Genomic DNA, 8826 nt, shown 5'->3' with positions numbered 1-8826 from the left:
GAAATGTGTCGAGTAGTCGATCTATTGTGGCGCCCTCGCAGTCGTATACGGAATGAAGAAAGTAATATATGACTGCATCAGCTACGTTATTTTTTACATCAGCCGAAAACCGACAATCCTGCATGGAAACGTTTGACCTAAAGCGTGTTCCAAAAACCACGTGCGAAAACGAAAGTCCTTTATTTGCGACCTAGAGGGAAACACAGGAGGGCGAAATGTGTCGAATAGTGGGTCCATTGTGGCGCCCCGCAGTCGTGTACGCAGTGAAGAAAATAAATTATAGGGACCGTGCGACACCTAAAGGGGGCGCGCTGCTCCGTCGCGACAGCGCCGCCAGTGGCGGTCTTGGACGTATTCGACGTGATACCACGCCGCCCGTTCTATGCATTCTCAAGTGGAACCGTAGCTTGCGTGGCGACCGCCGTAATTAGAAGGGCTAATTTTCGAAGTGCAAATAATGTGGAACCTTTCTGGGGCGCGAACGAAGTGAATGGAGACAAATTGCACAGAAGCAACCACCGTATTTACAATGCATATAACAGTACGGAAGGAGAACAGCCACTCGCGTCTGTCCGATCAAAACACATGTAAGTGATACGTCGAGAGGATGGTTATTTGACTCCTCACAAAATCCTGGCTTGCTAGCGAAGGCTATATACGTGTATTCCTCTGACTCCAACCATTTGTAATATGTTTTTGACTGAGTCTTGTTCTTGTATTCCTTTCGTCGTCTTTGCACACACATAGCTTCGTCACTGAAATTTACATCGTGCGTCCGTTTTATCCATACAAATAAACACGTGGGGTCACAACTTATTGCCTGAACTTGCACTGCAGTTTTCCAGTATCTTCAGATACAATAACGCTAAAGAGATCCTCAAAGAAGAAAGTATATGAGTTTTTACCTCGGCTACCGCCGTAGGCTTGCGGGACGACAGCTGTGAAATGGTCGGTGAGTAAATACTAAACCTTTTGGACAACGTATAACTTCTGTTCTCACTGTGAGACTCGTCATCCCGGGAGCAATATCGGCTCTGGGCCCTCGCGATGAAACACCTCAATAATTATCTCGAAATAGGTTGCCGTTTGGTCGGTGCATTTGACGGTGATATCCAGCGGCGTTTCACCGTCACGAAAGTGGCAACTGTAAATCATTGATCATTTTGTAGGTCCTCATTCAGTTTCATTGAAACTAGAACAAAAGAAATAGAATATATTCGCTCATGTTGTGCACACCTCATGCAATGGCCAAACGCGCGTCACAAACGCTATTCGCTGCGAGTCCTCGGTGGTATTGGAAGCGTAGAAATCACGAGAAATTAAGCATCTGGTCCCTAATGAAGAGTTCTTTTAGGTGCTGGCACAGTTAGCGATGCTGTGGCAAAAAAAGATGCCCGCACTTCACATGTAAACAAAGCTGGCTACCCGGCGGCTATCACGCAAGGTACTTTCTCCGGAGGCCGCATCGCGGCGCCACCAGTTTGTCGCACAGTCCCTATATGACAGCATCAGCGGCGTTATTTTTTACGTCAGCCGAGAAGCGACGATCCTGCATAGAAGTCGCATGCATTTAAGAACTCCTGCAGAACCGGTACAGCCCTTTTCTTCCGAAAAGAATAAAAGAATGGACTTACTTATCTAGGTGTTGTTGTTTACACCTGTTGCACCCTACAACTCGAAATCCGAATCCATTCCAATCGGCAAACATTATCCGTGCGATCCGCGCTCTGTGGCTGTTTGTGTTGCAGGAGTTGCTCGTGTTTCTGTCAGATATGCCTTCTCAGAATATCCTCACCATGTTATGTGACGACGCTTGCAGTCGATATTGGCCATGAAAGGTGTGATGTGCCGATTTTACTTCATAACGCGCTACGTCTCTGTAGGAGCATGTATGTCGACAGCATGTCTTAGTATTTCATGCAATCCTTTGTAACTCCCTGCTGCTTGGGTAGCATGTCGCTTTTCACCATCAAGGGCCTGTAGCGGAAAGTGCGTAATCTAACAGTAAAAAAGTGTTCCCTTCGTTCGTTCGTGTCCTGTTTACATACCCCAAAGAGAAAAGTGTGCAGTTTACGGACACGCTTCTGGTTTTCTCGTTTTTAGTCCCACGACAACCCTATTGTGTTTGCTAAAAATTCCCACTTGTAGTTCAGTAGCTCTGAGATAATGCCAAGTTGTGTGTTGAGATGCTCAAGAAAACTTGGGCTATAAGTTATAAGACATGCTTCGTAGTTTTCAGCTCCACTGGCAAGGTATACTTTCTAAACAGTATACAACCATGTAACAGTGGGTGAAATCATAAATGGTTATGCTATGAAAATGTAACTGGCTGCTGCCTGTTAAAGTTAGCGTCATTGGCGCTTCTATGGTTGTAATTGCCCATCGGTGTGCCGAAGGTGACAGTGCTGCCGCTGTCCATCATTTTAGACGATTGCCATATTTCAGTTGTACGTAAGGTTAATACAATACGGTACAATATGGGTAACGTCTTGGATGGGACCTACAATATGGCGGCCAGTGGCAGCACGTCTGCCTGCTAGCGACAGTGGCGGTCTCCTGTGGATGACATCATGTGAATAAACACAGGATAATACTGGAAATTACAGAATAAATAGGGAGTTTTCACCTACGTTACATTGTGACGTGGCAGTGACATGGCATGCTTGTAAGCTCCTCCCACTGGTGGTCACTTTTTGTACTAGCAGCATTGAAAGGTGACAGACTGCGCTATTTTTCGATGCGATGACCATAGTTTTCATAAAAGTAAATGTGAGAACGACAATGACGAAGCGTCTTCGGGGCAAAAAGAAGGGTACAGACGCGACCGGACAGCATACAAGGCTTCGTTTTCGAGCAAATGCTAGATAATTCGAGCAGCTGCACCGAAAGAGTGACGACCACCATGGCGGCCAAACGCGTTTGGCCGCCATGGTGGTTTGTTTGACATCATGTGAAAAAACATCCTGTACTGGAAGCGCAGGATTGCTCGGTGCTTAGAGCACCAAGAAAATTTCCTGTTCTTAAATGTTTCTCAATGCTGTGGCATGTTTTGTGTAAAACTAAATGCATCCAAGGTGCAACTGCGCCAAAACACAGCACAGAATGCGCAGTGTTGTGCTTGGTGCCGTTGCACCTTTGATGTACCAACTACCCCAAGTTTCAATCCCGTGAAAAGTAAATGCACCTGCTGGACCTCATGTTGGCACCGAGTTGAGTTACAAGTTACCAAAAAATATGAACCTAGTTAGGAAAAGAGTCACCTCGAACTCTGGACATGAGAGCGGGCTTCTAAAGAAATGGTCTATGTCTGTTGTTGGGAGTCATTGTAATTTGCTACCCTTGAGGAGCATTAGGCTGTTCGACAACAAAACATGTAGTTCACGCCCGCTCTGCTGAGACTCCTCGGAAGCGGCAACGCTAGTGTGGCCTTGCAGCTTCCCGATTTTGCGCCTCTAAATTGAGTGGGAAATTTTCCTGGACACGATGAAACTGAAACTTAACATGGGAGGCATTCATTCCACATCATAAATTAGTATCTATGCACGCCCGAGGCCCTTCAACGGCGGATCGCGAAGCTGCGCCAAAACTTGATTTTCCTAGCGTCAGTGGCTACGCCCGAACGCCTCAAGGCGCTTCCTTCACTTCCAATCCAAAGAATGTTCATCAGAGTAAAATTGTCAGTGAGAGTTTACAGGTGCAGAATTATATTTTACGCAAATGCTGGTGGACATCTCATTATGCCCTCCATATGCTCCTGAGTTTCGTTTGCCCTGATGATTCGCCGGCTGGACATTTTCTATGGAAACTGCAGTTGTTGGATAAATGAGAGTGGAACTGTTCTTGCAGAAACTACCTACCAGTGGAGTAATTTAGAAGTACAAATTGACACCTCGTGTTAAACAGATAAAAAAAAGTAGTTTGTACCATCCTGCATAGGTTTCTTCAGTTGTACCTGAAATTCTCGATAGCTTATTTGGAAGCTGTCGAATTCTGCACGCACGTCTGTGGTGAATATTGGAGGCACCATGTTGATAAAAAATTTACCTTTGTACTTGGAACTGTTGCCGAAAGAACAAATGACATGGAGCAAAGATAGACATTTCCTTCCCTACAGCCGCCTACACTTGAGATCAGAGACTCCTGCTGTGTAACGTTACATACTTCCTACGTTAGTCAACAACATTTTAGGCATTGGAAAGCTGGAAGCCCCTTGCGACATTTGTAGGACTGCATGAAACCGAATCAAATATGAAGAGAAATAGCTGCTTACTGGAAGCAAATAGTTGTCTTCAGGATGCCAGGTTTGTAAGAAAAAGATTATCCATGAGTGGAGCATAGCTCTTAAATGTTGCCTGCAACATTTAAGAGCTATGCTCCATGCCCATGCCCTCCGTGCCCATGCCGCCGTGCCCGTTCTCCGTGCCTCCATGGAACTACTACAGGCAGTGGATACATATTTCAACGTATGTGCTTCCTTCCGAATGAAAAAAGGAAAAAAACAAAACAAAGGCTTGCAACAAAGATTTGGCTTCATTCTGCTGTCTCACTTTCCCCACAAAACCTTTACTCAAGAGCATTAATTAATGGATTTGAGGCAATTAGTTGTGTGTTCAAGGGGGTGTCCACTTGGCTGTGTAACTCAACTGCTAAAACTGCATCAGTGCTGCTCACATAGCTATAAAAGAAGAAGAAAGAAAATCAGTTGTGGATTAAAGAAAAAAAAAAGAAACAACTGTATAGGGTGTATTCACATGACGTCAAACAAACGTGTTTGGCCGCCATGGTTATGGTCACTTTTTCAGTGCAGCTGCCGAAACTATCTAGCATTTGCTCGAAAACGAAGCCTTCAATGGAGTTTTGAAATCCGATCATGTCAGTACCCTTCTTTTATCCTAAATGCACTTTGTCATTGTCGTTCTCACATTTTCCTTTATAAAAACCATGGTTTTTCGCGTTGAAAAATAGGGCAGTTTGGCATCATTCAATGCCACTAGCACGAAAAGTGGGAGGAGCTTACTAGCATACCACATCGAAACGTGATGTAGGTGAAAACATTCTATATGTGATACATGCATTGTTTTAAGTGTGACACATGCAGCCTCTGAAATATTCGAGGTTATTTTCAAGTATCTGTTTGCTCTGGATTGGCAATCGCTTCAATTCAAAATTTGAATATATGTACAGTGAAACCTCCCTACCTTGGACACCCGTGATGCAGCCAAAATGTGTCCTAAATAGGGACGTGTCCGAGTTACAGAATACAAGGGAAACAAAAAATGGAAAGTTACACTGCTGTGTTTCAAGAAATGTCTCCCTTCTTCAATTCATGTTTATTAGTGTTATCTGGTACCTCTTTCCCACTATTCATTGATGATGATTACTGATTTTAGTAGATTCAATTCTGTGGAGATTCCACTCAATGGCATAACCTTCGGAGCTTTTCGAGCAGTGTGCTGCTTGATTGGGAGTTTAAACCCACTTGGAATGAAGCTCAAGGACTTATCTGTGAAGGCTCTAGACAAACTAAAGACAAGTGCTCACGCTAAAGAATAGTTGCAATGTAGACTGCTAGCACCCCTTGTTGGACTCCAAAAACTAAAACAACACAATGCTGAGACTGGTACAGGAAAAAAAAAAAAAAAAGAAACGTAAAACTGCGAAAGTCAAGGGCACTGGCTCATTTTTTTTTTTTTTTTAGTGCAATAATGGGCTGAGATTGAGATAATCTGACCAGTGTTTTGTCTGACTTGGCAGGGAATACCCTGTCCTACTTCCGGCATGGGGCGGTGTCTGACATAGAGAATTTTGCCCCCATGTAGTTTCAATGGGAGCCTACCGGCGCAATGAAATCTTGTTCGACATGGGAAGTTGTCCGACCTCGGAGGTTTTACTGTAGTTCCATATTTGATTTGCAATTCTAATGGAATACAGTTGGCCCTCGATTTACGAATGGTAAACATTCCTGAAAGTATCGTTAACTAATTGTAGGCTTCATAAATGGAAGGAGTGAGAGGATGTGTCGTGTCTCAGAGGACTCCGTTCATGAAGCCACGGAATTCAAAATTCGAGAGTTAATCGGTTGAGGATCCACCTTACACGGTTATGTGCTTCTGTCCTTGAAACATCCCTGGACATTTCCGCACGGTTGAGCCTCCTATGTAAGCAGGCAGTACAAATTTTAGAACCTGTGGGCCCTTGTGTTGTTGGGTCATTATGTGAGGCACAGAATTTACATTGGCATGTCATCGTAATGAGTCGGAAAGAATTATCCTTTGGTCTGACACAGTTGCACAGGTGAACGATAATCACACAGTGCTGTGTTCTGATGTGTTGCCCTTTTGAGTGAGCCATATTATCCATTTACTGCAGAACTTACATCACAAAGTTCAGGTACCTAGGAATGATCATATTGTACATCCAGTCAGTATAGCTCAGTGCCAACTGTCTGAGCCCTTTTGAGCATTGACCTTTCGGTTTTCTCTTTTGTTCAGAATACATAGTGAAGTTCAAGCACTACTACAAAAAGGAAACACGTGGCCACTACCTTTCAGCGGCTCTGTGTGGTGCAGGGGAGTGGCAAGTTGTCCCAAGGCTGAATGCAGCCAGTGACTTCCCCAGTGACTTTGACGTTGTTTTGGTAAGGTTTCAGAAGATATCAGTGAAATACATTGCAACGAGAAGATGTAAGCATTGTGAAAGGTGGATAATTGGATAGTTGACATCAGGCAAAGGCGATAAGGCTTTCTGTAATTAATCGCATTTGAAACAGAGATAAGATACACAGGGTCACGTGAGATAAACTATGAGGTGCGTATATAAAAGGAGGTCGAACGACAACAACTTTAATATGACACGATGAATGGGAAGTTTCATCTCAAGGTGCTGTACTGTACTCTATACCCCATTGCTGCTGGTGATGTGGGGAATAAAATAACGAGCCTCTTCACAATAAGCATCAAAGTCCTAAGGTTCCCAAATAGGTCAAAAGAGCTTTGAGGGCAGAGTGTTGGTGGGCTGGATTTGGCCGCGAACTAAGCAGTTTTGATAGAGAGAGAGGACAACAGTCCAGATGATTAGAGACCCGGAGAGAGTAATTCGGGAAGGTTGGCAGCGTGGGCAGTGAATAAGAATATGCTCTAGATCACTTTTGTGATGCCATATAATGATGATGATGTTTCCTCATACATGAAAAGGAGGCGAGCAAATAGCCAGGACAGTCTGCTTCGAGAATCTAGGAAAGTCAACTTGTCTGGAGTGGTGATGCCACTGAGCTATAAAAGCCGTATTGAGTCGGTGAATTCGGTGAATATATGCATCCTCTTGACGACAGGTGTTTCGTGGCATGCGGTGAGACCAATGTGGACGGGGCTCCGTGCTCCACTCTGCCGAGCAAGCGTCCCGGCAAAGGAGGTGCGTCACTCCTGAAGTCACGTTTCGGGACCTGTGCATCGCGCTCCCCGCGCTTCGAAATGGGTTCCGAGTGCGAGACTTTTGCTCGAGCACACTCCGAAAACCACAATGTGTGATGTGCTCCGTCCGCTTAGTGCTTGGGGCATGCATCCCCATGCTCCAGAGCACGTGGTCAATGCACTCATTTTTTGCCAGAGCTCACTCTTCCTGTGTTACATTTTCCTGAATCCCCTCTGTGGTCTGAAAATCGCATCCTTTCTAATTTCTTTCTTGCGTTTTCTTCGTTGTTGTGGTGCAGCAGCCATTTTGCACCGATGAGATCCGTTCCAAGTTTTCTCAGAAACTCTTGATGAGGGAATCCTATGGAGGTGTCCACTTCATCAGCAGCCTCCTGCATGGTTAAAGCGAAATCTCTGTAAATCTCAGTGCATATTTTATTTATATTATTTTATTTATTATATTATTTTCACTGTGTGGTGTCTGTTCACATGGAGGGTTTCCTAAACCTGACGATATAGACTGACTGACTTGATGTAGATCGACTGACTTTTGCCCCTTTGGATTGCTTAAATTGGCACAGAATTCATTTTTTACACCCTGTTTTCTTTGTGCAGAACTGCTAAGCAGATGATTAAGATGCATCGTAAGAATTAATTCACCCCATAGAGTCGTAATTATCACAGAAATTGAATTTAAAGTACGTTGCAAAAGATGACCATGCGCAACGGCAGTGGAGAGCGGTACCAGCCTGTGATCTGCCTGGGACCTTGCGCCGACGCTACGGGGGCCACATTTGCTGATTGGTCCAGAGAAATGCTGCCTTCTACTCCGCTGTCGTCTGCTTCTCGGCGGCTGGTTCTGAAAAAGCATTGCTCCTCTCGTTGATGATGCGGCTGCTCCTTCTATCCCCAATTCTCTGGGGGAACTGGCAAAACCGGTTTTGGGCGCCAAAGGGACAGAGTGCTGACCCCCGCTGACCAGCGAACTAGAACGCGTTGCCCCTGTAACGTCATCGGTGACGTGGCATCATACTTCTCCTTGTTATACCCGGAGTGGCAGCTTAAGGGTGAACGCACGGAGCCATGTTTGTGAGTTTTCCTCTGGCATGCAAATTGCACACATCAAAACATTTCACGCTATTCAGTAAAATGACCCACAAACTTTCATCAGACGTCTTCTGTGCTCCTTTAAATGGGTTGCTACACTTCATTGGAATGTATTCCTGATAAATGTAAAATGCAATAACAGTAGTGCTTCAATCATTTGGACACTTTTGTCCCGGACTGAATCTGTTAATAAAGCGAATTCATATTGTCGAATATTAGAAAAAACAAAATAAATTTGAGGAATCGAAAGCTGTAATCAGTGTCTTTTACATGCATAATGACATGCAACTCAAAGTAGACAAATTTAAGC

General features: G+C 44.5%; 1 protein-coding gene across 1 annotated transcript in view; it reads left to right on the top strand.

The window, feature by feature from the left end:
* The first annotated feature begins 1703 nt into the window (after window positions 1-1703).
* The window catches only part of LOC135378625 (uncharacterized), a 43786-nt gene continuing 36663 nt past the window's right edge, over window positions 1704-8826 (top strand). The window contains exons 1-2 of the mRNA XM_064611701.1: window positions 1704-1838; window positions 6492-6637. The gene's annotated coding sequence lies outside the window, so the exon portion shown is untranslated. The remainder of the gene's footprint in view (window positions 1839-6491; window positions 6638-8826) is intronic.

This window comes from Ornithodoros turicata, chromosome 1 (genome assembly GCF_037126465.1).
Source record: "Ornithodoros turicata isolate Travis chromosome 1, ASM3712646v1, whole genome shotgun sequence".
NCBI classification, from domain to species: domain Eukaryota; kingdom Metazoa; phylum Arthropoda; class Arachnida; order Ixodida; family Argasidae; genus Ornithodoros; species Ornithodoros turicata.
Note: the sequence above shows the minus strand (reverse complement) of the source record. Positions and strands in the feature narration are given on the sequence as shown.